General features: G+C 46.8%; 1 pseudogene; it reads right to left on the bottom strand.

The window, feature by feature from the left end:
• Positions 1-159: 159 nt before the first annotated feature.
• On the bottom strand, positions 160-11,457 carry LOC129860084 (hemopexin-like; annotated as a pseudogene).
• Positions 11,458-12,366: the final 909 nt, after the last annotated feature.

The raw sequence follows: 12,366 nt of genomic DNA, 5'->3' as shown, positions 1-12,366 counted from the left end.
CAGAAAATAGTATAGGATGAGTCAATCATTTTATTGAGTCAATCTTTTTTACTCACTGGACAGTTACTTTAACATATGTTTTGACAGCAAATTTGGCACATTTTCTAATAAGACACCATGTTGTCCATTGAGTACAGATGATCACAGTTGACATTCTTCGAAAAGGTATCCAACATAAACTGACTTTTATTCCACACAGCCCATCATGTCTGGGGTGATGTTTTTAGGGTCTGGGCGGGACTTGCTGAAAGCCAAGAGCCTGTGGGTCTCGTAGTGGTAGTACTCAGAGCCCACAAACACTTTGATGCCATCAGGGCCACACATGCCTGCCTTTATGCCGGAGATGGGCAGTGGGGCCTCTGGCTACTATTCTAGGGGTGGCAGACAGGTCAATGTCCTGCATCTTCTGTCCTGTAGGGGGAAATAGAGACAGGAAAATCGTTTTTCATTGAGTGTGTTAAAGGTCCAATGCAGCTGTTTTTATCTCAATATCAAACCATTTCTGACACAGGATAAAAAAACATTTTTTGTGAATATTGATGTAAAAAGATCAACAACCCTTTCTTGGATAGATTTGAATGTACTCAAGTTCAATGTCCAATTAGTTACCTTGAATAATGTGCACAATATGGTGATCTGCACAAACAAAGGCTGCGTTCACAGGCATTTCGATGCCCAGCTGCCTCTTTCAGGCTTTTAGGGTAGCCCTCAATCAGAGTGGAGGGAGCTGCTGATTTGTAGATGTAAACTTGGTCGCCCTGTCAACCGGAAATGGTGGCATTCAGGTGTGTTTTATGTGCCATGGGACAAACAGAGGCATGATGGGTAACAAAACAGTTGACTGAAAAAAAGTAATTTTCTAAAAACTCAAATCAAATCAATGTTCTTTTGTCACATCCTTCGTAAACAACAGGTGTAGACTAACAGTGAAATACTGGTATTTTTCCATCAATGCAGAGTTAAAGTGACACGAGGAGTAAATATACAGTGAATAACAATAAACAATAAAGGTACTGTAGTGATTTGAACATGTTATTTATTGCAAGTGAAGTCCCTGTCTTCCCCTACATCCTGTAACCTTTGACCCACCTTGATGATGTAGATCTTGTCACTGTAGGAGAAGACTGCGTCCACCCCGTTGGCCACTTCCTTCCAGGTTCTGGCAATGGGGAAGGCGTGTTTACCATCACGATGGGTGTCTAAACGCATATAAATACGACCTGAGGAAGTGGGACGGAAGTGAAAATTGGCAACTGTCTTACGCGAGTTGTGGGCACAATTTAACACAAAGGCTTAGTTCTTACCAGTGAAGGCATAGGTTTTGCCTGAGTCGTCTGAGGTGATGGCAACCAGAGTCAATTCACTGCATTTTGGGAACCTTTGCCTCACCGCCATGGCCTACAATCCAACAATAACATGCCTCAACACAATCCAAAAGCTTTTTTTCCCTGAAATGGTGTTGTTATTACCATTCACCGTTCATCTGTTCAATCTCACAGCATGTACACTGGGCAGAGGGGGCTTGTGGGATGAGCTATAGGTGGACACGCTAATTGTAATGGCTGGAATGGAATAATGGAATGGAGTCAAACATGTGGTTTCTATATGTTTGATGTGTTGATGATGCCGTTCCATTTATACTATTCCAGCCATTACAATGAGCCCATCCTCCTATAGCTCCTCCCACCAGCCTTCTCTGACAATGAACTGATTTTGATAAAGGAGGAAGGGTAACATCCTTTGCATGGTTCTCTTACCGAAATTGGGGCACCTCACGAAGTAGTGCCTGGCGTCCTTGGGGTACACTCCATTCACCTCCCCAGATACAGGGTGGAACCGGGTGAAGTTGTGACCATGGAAACAGTTGTATTGCTCTAGCCAACGGAAGGCAGACGTACAGTTGGGCAGGTGGGCCCACTGTCTCTCCTTTACTGACTCTGTGGTGATGTCATAGTTGTACACTTCTTCTCCTGTGTGAGAGAAAACATACGCAAGGCAGCTCACATCAAGACTAGAAAACTTGATATCCATAACACATTTCCTGGTATGTTGTCTGTGAATAATTGATAAATGTTTATAGCAATAAACCAGAGAAATGTTCATAATGGTCTCATCAAAGGGTTAACAGGATTACCCTTGAAGAATAGGACAGAGTCTGAGTTACACTCTTCCTTGGGTCACTCCACCGCAGCGTCCAGGTGGCTGGGCACCCCTGGGAAGTCCAGCTGGATGTCCTTGGGTAGCCCTCCTCCAGACTGTGGTTATAGTAGCTGAAAATCTTGTCGTCCTGTAATGGAGGGGGGATGGTGTATACTGAGTATACTAAGTGAATGCTGTCAGAGGTGTCAGACACCTCCAAGATCTGAGGGTGCACAAAGGATGTGAGGATGGCAGGGGGGTGGTCTGAAGTTGGAGAATTTAACATTTTTCAGACACCTGCACAGCCTTTTCCTGCAATCTTGAGCCATAACCATTAGACTTAATTCTTTTTTTAAAAATGTTTATTTTTCTGCATATCTCGAGCTTTCTGTCTGCTCCTGACTGATGTTCTTTTTTTTAAAGAAACAAAATATGCTTCTCTGCATCTCTGCTAAAATCTGGGTAAAAGATTGAAGGAATGTTAGTCTTATTCAGTACATTTAGTAAATGCTTGATTTTATAAAGTCGACCAACCTTGCTAGTAGGCATGCCAGATAAGACAGTTTGACAAGCTACCTACTCCAACTTGATTGATAGCCTGTAATGGCTTCTTCCTAGCTAGTTATGCGGTTGGGAGATTGGGAACCTATCTGGGGTAGTTTAAGCCAACTTCATAAAATTGCTAGGTGGCTAGTAGCATGACAGAGAAACAGCAACCAAAAAGGTAACAAAAAAATGTAATATATTAAAATATACAGTTGAAGTCAGAAGTTTACATAAACCTAGGTTGGAGTCATTAAAACTAGTTTTTCAACCACCACAACCACAAACTATAGTTTTGGCAAGTCGGTTAGGACATCTACTTTGTGCATGACACAAGTCATTTTTCCAACAATTGTTTACAGACAGATTATTTCACTTAATCACAACTCCAGTGGGTCAGAAGTTTACATACACTAAGTTGACTATGCCTTTAAACAGCTTGGAAAATTCCTGAAAATTATGTCATGGCTTTAGAAGCTTCTGATAGGCTAATTGACATCATTTGAGTCAATTGGAGGTGTACCTGTGGATGTATTTGTAACGGGTGCTCTCCTCCTCTTCGTCTGAAGAGGAGAAGCGAGAAGGGTCGGACCAATACGCAGCGTTGTAATCCATAGTGATTTATTAACAGAACGAATGAAACACGATAACACTTGAAAAGATTACAAAATAACAAAACGACGTAGACTGACCTAAAACATGTGAACTTACATAAACACGAAGAATGCACGAACAATCAATCAATCAATCAATCAATTTTATTTTATATAGCCCTTCGTACATCAGATAATATCTCGAAGTGCTGTACAGAAACCCAGCCTAAAACCCCAAACAGCTAGAATGCAGGTGTAGAAGCACGGTGGCTAGGAAAAACTCCCTAGAAAGGCCAAAACCTAGGAAGAAACCTAGAGAGGAACCAGGCTATGAGGGGTGGCCAGTCCTCTTCTGGCTGTGCAGGGTGGAGATTATAACAGAACTATGCCAAGATGTTCAAAAATGTTCATAAGTGACAAGCATGGTCAAATAATAATCATGAATAATTTTCAGTTGGCTTTTCATAGCTGATCATTAAGAGTTGAAAAACAACAGGTCTGGGACAGGTGGCGGTTCCATAACCGCAGGCAGAACAGCTGAAACTGGAATAGCAGCAAGGCCAGGCGGACTGGGGACAGCAAGGAGTCACCACGGGCGGCAGTCCCGACGCATGGTCCTAGGGCCCAGGTCCTCCGAGAGAAAGAAAGAGAGAAGGAGAAAATTAGAGAGAGCCAAGATTTTCAAAATGTTCATAAATGACAAGCATGGTCAAATAATAATCAGGAATAAATCTCAGTTGGCTTTTCATAGCCGATCATTAAGAGTTGAAAACAGCAGGTCTGGGACAGGTAGGGGTTCCATAACCGCAGGCAGAAGAGTTGAAACTGGAATAGCAGCAAGGCCAGGCGGACTGGGGGCAGCAAGGAGTCACCACGGCCGGTAGTCCCGACGTATGGTCCTAGGGCTCAGGTCCTCCGAGAGAAAGAGAGAAGGAGAAAATTAGAGAGAGCCAAGATTTTCAAAATGTTCATAAATGACAAGCATGGTCAAATAATAATCAGGAATAAATCTCAGTTGGCTTTTCATAGCCGATCATTAAGAGTTGAAAACAGCAGGTCTGGGACAGGTAGGGGTTTCGTAACCGCAGGCAGAAACAGTTGAAACTGGAATAGCAGCAAGGCCGGGCGGACTGGGGACAGCAAGGTGTCAGCATGCCCGGTAGTCCTGACGTATGGTCCTAGGGCTCAGGTTCTCAGAGAGAAAGAGAGAACGAGAGAATTAGAGAGAGCATACTTAAATTCACACAGGACACTGGATAAGACAGGAGAAGTACTCCAGGTACAACTGACCCTAGCCCCCCGACACATAAACTACTGCAGCATAAATACTGGAGGCTGAGACAGGAGCGGTCAGGAGACACTGTGGCCCCATCCGAAGAAACCCCCGGACAGGGCCAAACAGGAAGGATATAACCCCACCCACTCTGCCAAAGCACAGCCCCCACACCACTAGAGGGAAATCCTCAACCACCAACTTACAATCCTGAGACAAGGCCGAGTATAGCCCACAAAGGTCTCCACCACAGCACAACCAAGGGGGGGCGCCAACCCAGACAGGAAGTTCACGTCAGTAACTCAACCCACTCAAGTGACGCACCCCTCCTAGGGACGGCATGAAAGAGCACCAGCAAGCCAGTGACTCAGCCCCAGTAACAGGGTTAGAGGCAGAGAATCCCAGTGGAGAGAGGGGAACCGGCCCTGGAGAGACAGCAAGGGCGGTTCGTTGCTCCAGAGCCTTTCCGTTCACCTTCACACTCCTGGGCCAGACTACACTCAATCATATGACCTACTGAAGAGATAAGTCTTCAGTAAAGACTTAAAGGTTGAGACCGAGTCTGCGTCTCTCACATGGGTAAGCTTCACTTTCAACAACGTAGCCACTGCTAGCCAGGCTACTTCACCAGCCAGCAGTACTATATCATTTTAGTCAATAAGATCTTGTATTTTTTTTTTTTTTTTTTTGCAACGTAAGCTTAACTTTCTGAACATTCGAGACGTGTAGCCCACTTGTCATTCTAATCTCCTTTGCATTAGCGTAGCCTCTTCTGTAGCCTGTCAACCATGTGTCTGTCTATCCCTGTTCTCTCCTCTCTGCACAGACCATACAAACGCTTCACACCGCGTGGCCGCGCCCACCCTGACCTGGTGGTCCCAGCCCGCACGACCCACGTGGAGTTCCAGGTCTCCGGTAGCCTCTGGAACTGCCGATCTGCGGCCAACAAGGCAGAGCTCATCTCAGCCTATGCGTCCCTCCAGTCCCTCGACTTCCTGGCACTGACGGAAACATGGCTCACCACAGATAACACTGCTACTCCTACTGCTCTCTCTTCGTCTGCCCACGTGTTCTCGCACACCCCGAGACCTTCTGGTCAGCGGGGTGGTGGCACCGGGATCCTCATCTCTCCCAAGTGGTCATTCTCTCTTTCTCCCCTTACCCATCTGTCTATCGCCTCCTTTGAATTCCATGCTGTCACAGTTACCAGCCCTTTCAAGCTTAACATCCTTATCATTTATCGCCCTCCAGGTTCCCTTGGAGAGTTCATCAATGAGCTTGATGCCTTGATAAGCTCCTTTCCTGAGGACGGCTCACCTCTCACAGTTCTGGGTGACTTTAACCTCCCCATGTCTACCTTCGACTCATTCCTCTCTGCCTCCTTCTTTCCACTCCTCTCCTCTTTTGACCTCACCCTCTCACCTTCCCCCCCTACTCACAAGGCAGGCAATACGCTTGACCTCATCTTTACTAGATGCTGTTCTTCCACTAACCTCATTGCAACTCCCCTCCAAGTCTCCGACCACTACCTTGTATCCTTTTCCCTCTCGCTCTCATCCAACACTTCCCACACTGCCCCTACTCGGATGGTATCGCGCCGTCCCAACCTCCGCTCTCTCTCCCCCGCTACTCTCTCCTCTTCCATCCTATCATCTCTTCCCTCTGCCCAAACCTTCTCCAACCTATCTCCTGATTCTGCCTCCTCAACCCTCCTCTCCTCCCTTTCTGCATCCTTTGACTCTCTATGTCCCCTATCCTCCAGGCCGGCTCGGTCCTCCCCTCCCGCTCCGTGGCTCGACGACTCATTGCGAGCTCACAGAACAGGGCTCCGGGCAGCCGAGCGGAAATGGAGGAAAACTCGCCTCCCTGCGGACCTGGCATCCTTTCACTCCCTCCTCTCTACATTTTCCTCTTCTGTCTCTGCTGCTAAAGCCACTTTCTACCACTCTAAATTCCAAGCATCTGCCTCTAACCCTAGGAAGCTCTTTGCCACCTTCTCCTCCCTCCTGAATCCTCCTCCCCCTCCCCCCCCTCCTCCCTCTCTGCAGACGACTTCGTCAACCATTTTGAAAAGAAGGTCGACGACATCCGATCCTCGTTTGCTAAGTCAAACGACACCGCTGGTTCTGCTCACACTGCCCAACCCTGTGCTTTGACCTCTTTCTCCCCTCTCTCTCCAGATGAAATCTCGCGTCTTGTGACGGCCGGCCGCCCAACAACCTGCCCGCTTGACCCTATCCCCTCCTCTCTTCTCCAGACCATTTCCGGAGACCTTCTACCTTACCTCACCTCGCTCATCAACTCATCCTTGACCGCTGGCTACGTCCCTTCCGTCTTCAAGAGAGCGAGAGTTGCACCCCTTCTGAAAAAACCTACACTCGATCCCTCCGATGTCAACAACTACAGACCAGTATCCCTTCTTTCTTTTCTCTCCAAAACTCTTGAACGTGCCGTCCTTGGCCAGCTCTCCTGCTATCTCTCTCAGAATGACCTCCTTGATCCAAATCAGTCAGGTTTCAAGACTAGTCACTCAACTGAGACTGCTCTTCTCTGTATCACGGAGGCGCTCCGCACTGCTAAAGCTAACTCTCTCTCCTCTGCTCTCATCCTTCTAGACCTATCGGCTGCCTTCGATACTGTGAACCATCAGATCCTCCTCTCCACCCTCTCCGAGTTGGGCATCTCCGGCGCGGCCCACGCTTGGATTGCGTCCTACCTGACAGGTCGCTCCTACCAGGTGGCGTGGCGAGAATCTGTCTCCTTACCACGCGCTCTCACCACTGGTGTCCCCCAGGGCTCTGTTCTAGGCCCTCTCCTATTCTCGCTATACACCAAGTCACTTGGCTCTGTCATAACCTCACATGGTCTCTCCTATCATTGCTATGCAGACGACACACAATTAATCTTCTCCTTTCCCCCTTCTGATGACCAGGTGGCGAATCGCATCTCTGCATGTCTGGCAGACATATCAGTGTGGATGACGGATCACCACCTCAAGCTGAACCTCGGCAAGACGGAGCTGCTCTTCCTCCCGGGGAAGGACTGTCCGTTCCATGATCTCGCCATCACGGTTGACAACTCCATTGTGTCCTCCTCCCAGAGCGCTAAGAACCTTGGCGTGATCCTGGACAACACCCTGTCGTTCTCCACCAACATCAAGGCGGTGGCCCGTTCCTGTAGGTTCATGCTCTACAACATCCGCAGAGTACGACCCTGCCTCACACAGGAAGCGGCGCAGGTCCTAATCCAGGCACTTGTCATCTCCCGTCTGGATTACTGCAACTCGCTGTTGGCTGGGCTCCCTGCCTGTGCCATTAAACCCCTACAACTCATCCAGAACGCCGCAGCCCGTCTGGTGTTCAACCTTCCCAAGTTCTCTCACGTCACCCCGCTCCTCCGCTCTCTCCACTGGCTTCCAGTTGAAGCTCGCATCCGCTACAAGACCATGGTGCTTGCCTACGGAGCTGTGAGGGGAACGGCACCTCAGTACCTTCAGGCTCTGATCAGGCCCTACACCCAAACAAGGGCACTGCGTTCATCCACCTCTGGCCTGCTCGCCTCCCTACCACTGAGGAAGTACAGTTCCCGCTCAGCCCAGTCAAAACTGTTCGCTGCTCTGGCACCCCAATGGTGGAACAAACTCCCTCACGACGCCAGGACAGCGGAGTCAATCACCACCTTCCGGAGACACCTGAAACCCCACCTCTTCAAGGAATACCTAGGATAGGATAAAGCAATCCTTCTGCCCCCCCCCCCCCCCCCCCCCCCCTTAAAAGATCTAGATGCACTATTGTAAAGTGGCTGTTCCACTGGATGTCATAAGGTGAATGCACCAATTTGTAAGTCGCTCTGGATAAGAGCGTCTGCTAAATGACTTAAATGTAAATGTAATGTAAATGGGTAGGCAGACTGTTCCATAAAAATGGAGATCTATAGGAGAAAGCCCTGCCTCCAGCTGTTTGCTTAGAAATTTTAGGGACAATTAGGAGGAACAGGTACAGACTACAAACACGAACGACAACCGAAACAGTCCCGTGTGGTGCGACATACACAGACACAGGAGACAACCACCCACAAACAAACAGTGAGAACACCCTACCTTAATATGGTTCTCAATCAGAGGAAACGTCAAACACCTGCCTCTAATTGAGAACCATATCAGGCAAACCATTAACCAACATAGAAACACATAACATAGAATGCCCACCCCAACTCACGCCCTGACCAACTAAACACATACAAAAACAAAGAAAACAGGTCAGGAACGTGACAGTATTTCAAGGTCTACCTTCAAACTCAGTGCCTCTTTGCTTGACATCATGGGAAAATCTAAATAAATCAGCCAAGACCTCAGAAACAAAACATTTTAGACCTCCACAAGTCTGATTCATCCTTGGGAGCAATTTACAAATGCCTGAAGGTACCACGTTCATCTGTACAAACAATAGTACGCAAGTATAAACACCACGGGATCATGCAGCCGTCGTACCGCTCAGGAAGTAGATGCGTTCTTTCTCCTGGAGATGAACGTATTTTGGTGCGAAAAGTGCAAATCAATCCCAGAACAACAGCAAAGGGCCTTGTAAAGATGCTGGAGGAAACAGGTACAAAAGTATCTATATCCACAGTTAAACGAGTCCTTAATCGACATAACCTGAAAGGCCGCTCAGCAAGGAAGAAGCCACTGCTCCAAAACTCCCATAAAAAAGCCAGACTACGGTTTGCAACTGCACATAGGGACAAAGATCGTACTTTTTGGAGAAATGTCCTCTGGTCTGATGAAACAAAAATAGAACTGTTTGGCCTTAATGAACATTGTTATGTTTGGAGGAAAAGGGGGGATGCTTGCAAGCCGAAGAACACCATCCCAACCGTGAAGCACGGGGGTGGCAGCGTCATGTTGTGGGGGTGCTTTTCTGCAGGAGGGACTGGTGCACTTCACAAAATAGATGGCATCATGAGGGAGGAAAATTATGTGGATATATTGAAGCAACATCTCAAGACATCAGTCAGGAAGTTAAAGCTTGGTCGCAAATGGGTCTTCCAAATGGACAATGACACCAAGCATACTTCCAAAGTTAAGGACAACAAAGTCAAGGTATTGGAGTGGCCATCACAAAGCCCTGACCTCAATCCCATAGAAAATTTGTGGGCAGAACTGAAAAAACATGTGCGAGCAAAGAGGCCTACAAACCTGACTCGGTTACACCAGCTCTGTCAGGAGGAATGGGCCAAAATTCACCCAATTTATTGTGGGAAGCTTGTGGAAGGCTATCTGAAACGTTTGACCCAAGTTAAACAATTTAAAGGCAATGCTACCAAATACTAATTGAGTGTGTGTAAACTTCTGACCCACTGGGAATGTGATGAAAGAAATAAAAGCTGAAATAAATAATTCACTCTACTATTATTCTGACATTTCACATTCTTAAAATAAAGTGGTGATCCTAACTGACCTAGGACAGGGCATTTTCACTAGGATTAAATGTCAGGAATTGTGAAAAACTGAGTTTAAATGTATTTGGCTAAGGGGAATGTGAACTTCCGACTTCAACTGTATATATTTTGTATGTATTTTTTATAGGACAAATAAGAGGTGGCACGTGCTACTGTGCCCCCTATGGGCATGATGCCTTTGAATGCTGTTTATAATGGTAATGTGAACACATGATTGCATAATTTGACTTTTAAAAAGATTGCCCAAGCTGATGAGTCACTAGTAAAACTACGTGTTTAAGGGCCTATTCATATGGATATCGACTACATCATTGATATTGACAGTACCAGGCAAAGGTAGATGTGATCCTGGTCTTCAGGCTTTTCTTTGTTGTGCATGCGGAAGGCAGCATGAACATGCCCCAGGTGATGGTAGTCATCTAGCTCCTTGAAGAAGGCACTGGAGACCTGAGCTGGATCAGTGAAGCCCTTCCACAGGTGATCCCCTTAGAGTAGCATAGTTCAGATCTGGGATCAGATATACTCATGGAAATGTAAGCTTACACGCTCCTTACAGAATTCCAAAATACCTATCACAAACACGCGTTTGCAGGTCATGGTAGCCCATAACAAAATGCCCACTAACTAATCCACTACACTCTTAGAAAAAAGGGTTCCAAAAGGGATGTTTGGCTGTCCCCATCATTTTGGTTCCAGGTAGAACTCTTTTGGGTTCCATGTAGAACCCTCTGGGGAAAGGGTTCTACATGGAACCCAATAGAGTTTAACGTGGAACCAAAATGATTCTACCTGGAACCAAAAAGGGTTCTTCAAAGGGTTCTCCTATGGGGACAGCCGAAGAACCCTTTTACGTTCTAAATTGTACCTTTTTTCTAAGAGTGTACCCGTAACCCTAGCCATCCTGATGGGGACATAATGACATATCATGACAATGACAAGCCCACTGTAGGCAGAATGAGGGTAAAAAATACGACTCATAATATGGTTTTGATACCCTTGAAGAAGAAGGTGTTTCCTTTCTCGTCAGGGGCGATGGCGTCAAACTCGATGCCGTCACACCGGTCTGGGTTGGCATTGTGGTGGACCTGATCCTTGTGGTGGTCGTGGCCGTGGTCTGATGGGCCAGTCAGAGTCAAGGTGAGATGCAGGTTGAATGACTTTTCATTATTCAAACATTTCTCCACATGAAAGGGTGCGGTGTGGTTATTTGGAAGTCATGCATCCTACTCTCATATAAAAACATGTAGGACATGCGTAACGGGCTGAAATGGAATTGAATAACACCTGTGCCCGTGGCAAGTTGCAACCCTAGTTGTTAGCCTTGCCTAGCATGCCTGGATCAGTCAATGAGTTGTGAGGTCCTGCATTTTGACAGGCTGTTAAATGAATATGGATCTTAGACTCACCTGCCATCATTACATCATGGGAGCCTGCGTAGAAAAAAGCAGACATTATTCATCATAAACCATAACGTCCTCATTCTGATGAGACACGAGTCAGATCATAGACATGGGAAATTAGATAATACACTGCACATCATAACTCCACCCTCTGGGTAGATAGACCAATAATGATGCTGTTGTATACACAGCCCTATTCCAAATAGAGCAGCTCAAAGGGATACCTGATTGATATGAAGGGGATCTGTACTGATGAGGTAATGTGGTGAATCCGTGACAGAAGGGCTGAGGTACAAGACTGACTTAGACCACTCTTTGTGTGTTTGGGTTATTGATCCTGCCTTTGACCTCTGTGATATTGGAAACAAACGTATGGAACTAACCCAGCCAATGTGGGGCAGCATAGTATCCAATTGTGTTGCATAAGACATGTCTTAACACAGCACAGCGAAGCCCATAATGTGTTGAATAAAGTAACAGTTTAACAAAGCAAGTACAGAGGCAATTTAGAGGCAGTGTATTTAGCTGTGGCTACACTAACGTGGATGCCATTTTGGTAGCCCAGCGGTTAAGAGCGTTGGGCCAGTAACCGAAGGTCGCTGGTTCGAATCCCCGAGCCAACTGGGTGAAAAATCTGTCAATGTGCTGTTGAGCAAAGCGCTTAACCCTAATTGGGTTACCCTACCTCCTGTAAGTGGCTCTGGATAAGAGCATCTGCTAAATGACTAACATGTAAATGTAAAGGCTTAGCAGTTGATCAGCAGTACTCACGTTGGAGCAGCATAGCTGAGTGCTAGTGCCAAGCACAGGCAGAGTGTTTGGGAGAGAAGCATCACGTTGAGCGGTCCTCCTTTGGGTCCAGGTACCGAAGAGAGCTGAGTTGAGAAAGGTGCCTGAGCAGGAGCTGACCAGACCGTTTATACTGGATCTGCCTGTGAGTGGGTGAATTTCCCAATGTGTC

This window comes from Salvelinus fontinalis, chromosome 7 (genome assembly GCF_029448725.1).
Source record: "Salvelinus fontinalis isolate EN_2023a chromosome 7, ASM2944872v1, whole genome shotgun sequence".
Taxonomy (NCBI): domain Eukaryota; kingdom Metazoa; phylum Chordata; class Actinopteri; order Salmoniformes; family Salmonidae; genus Salvelinus; species Salvelinus fontinalis.
This window is presented reverse-complemented; position numbering and strand designations above follow the sequence as displayed.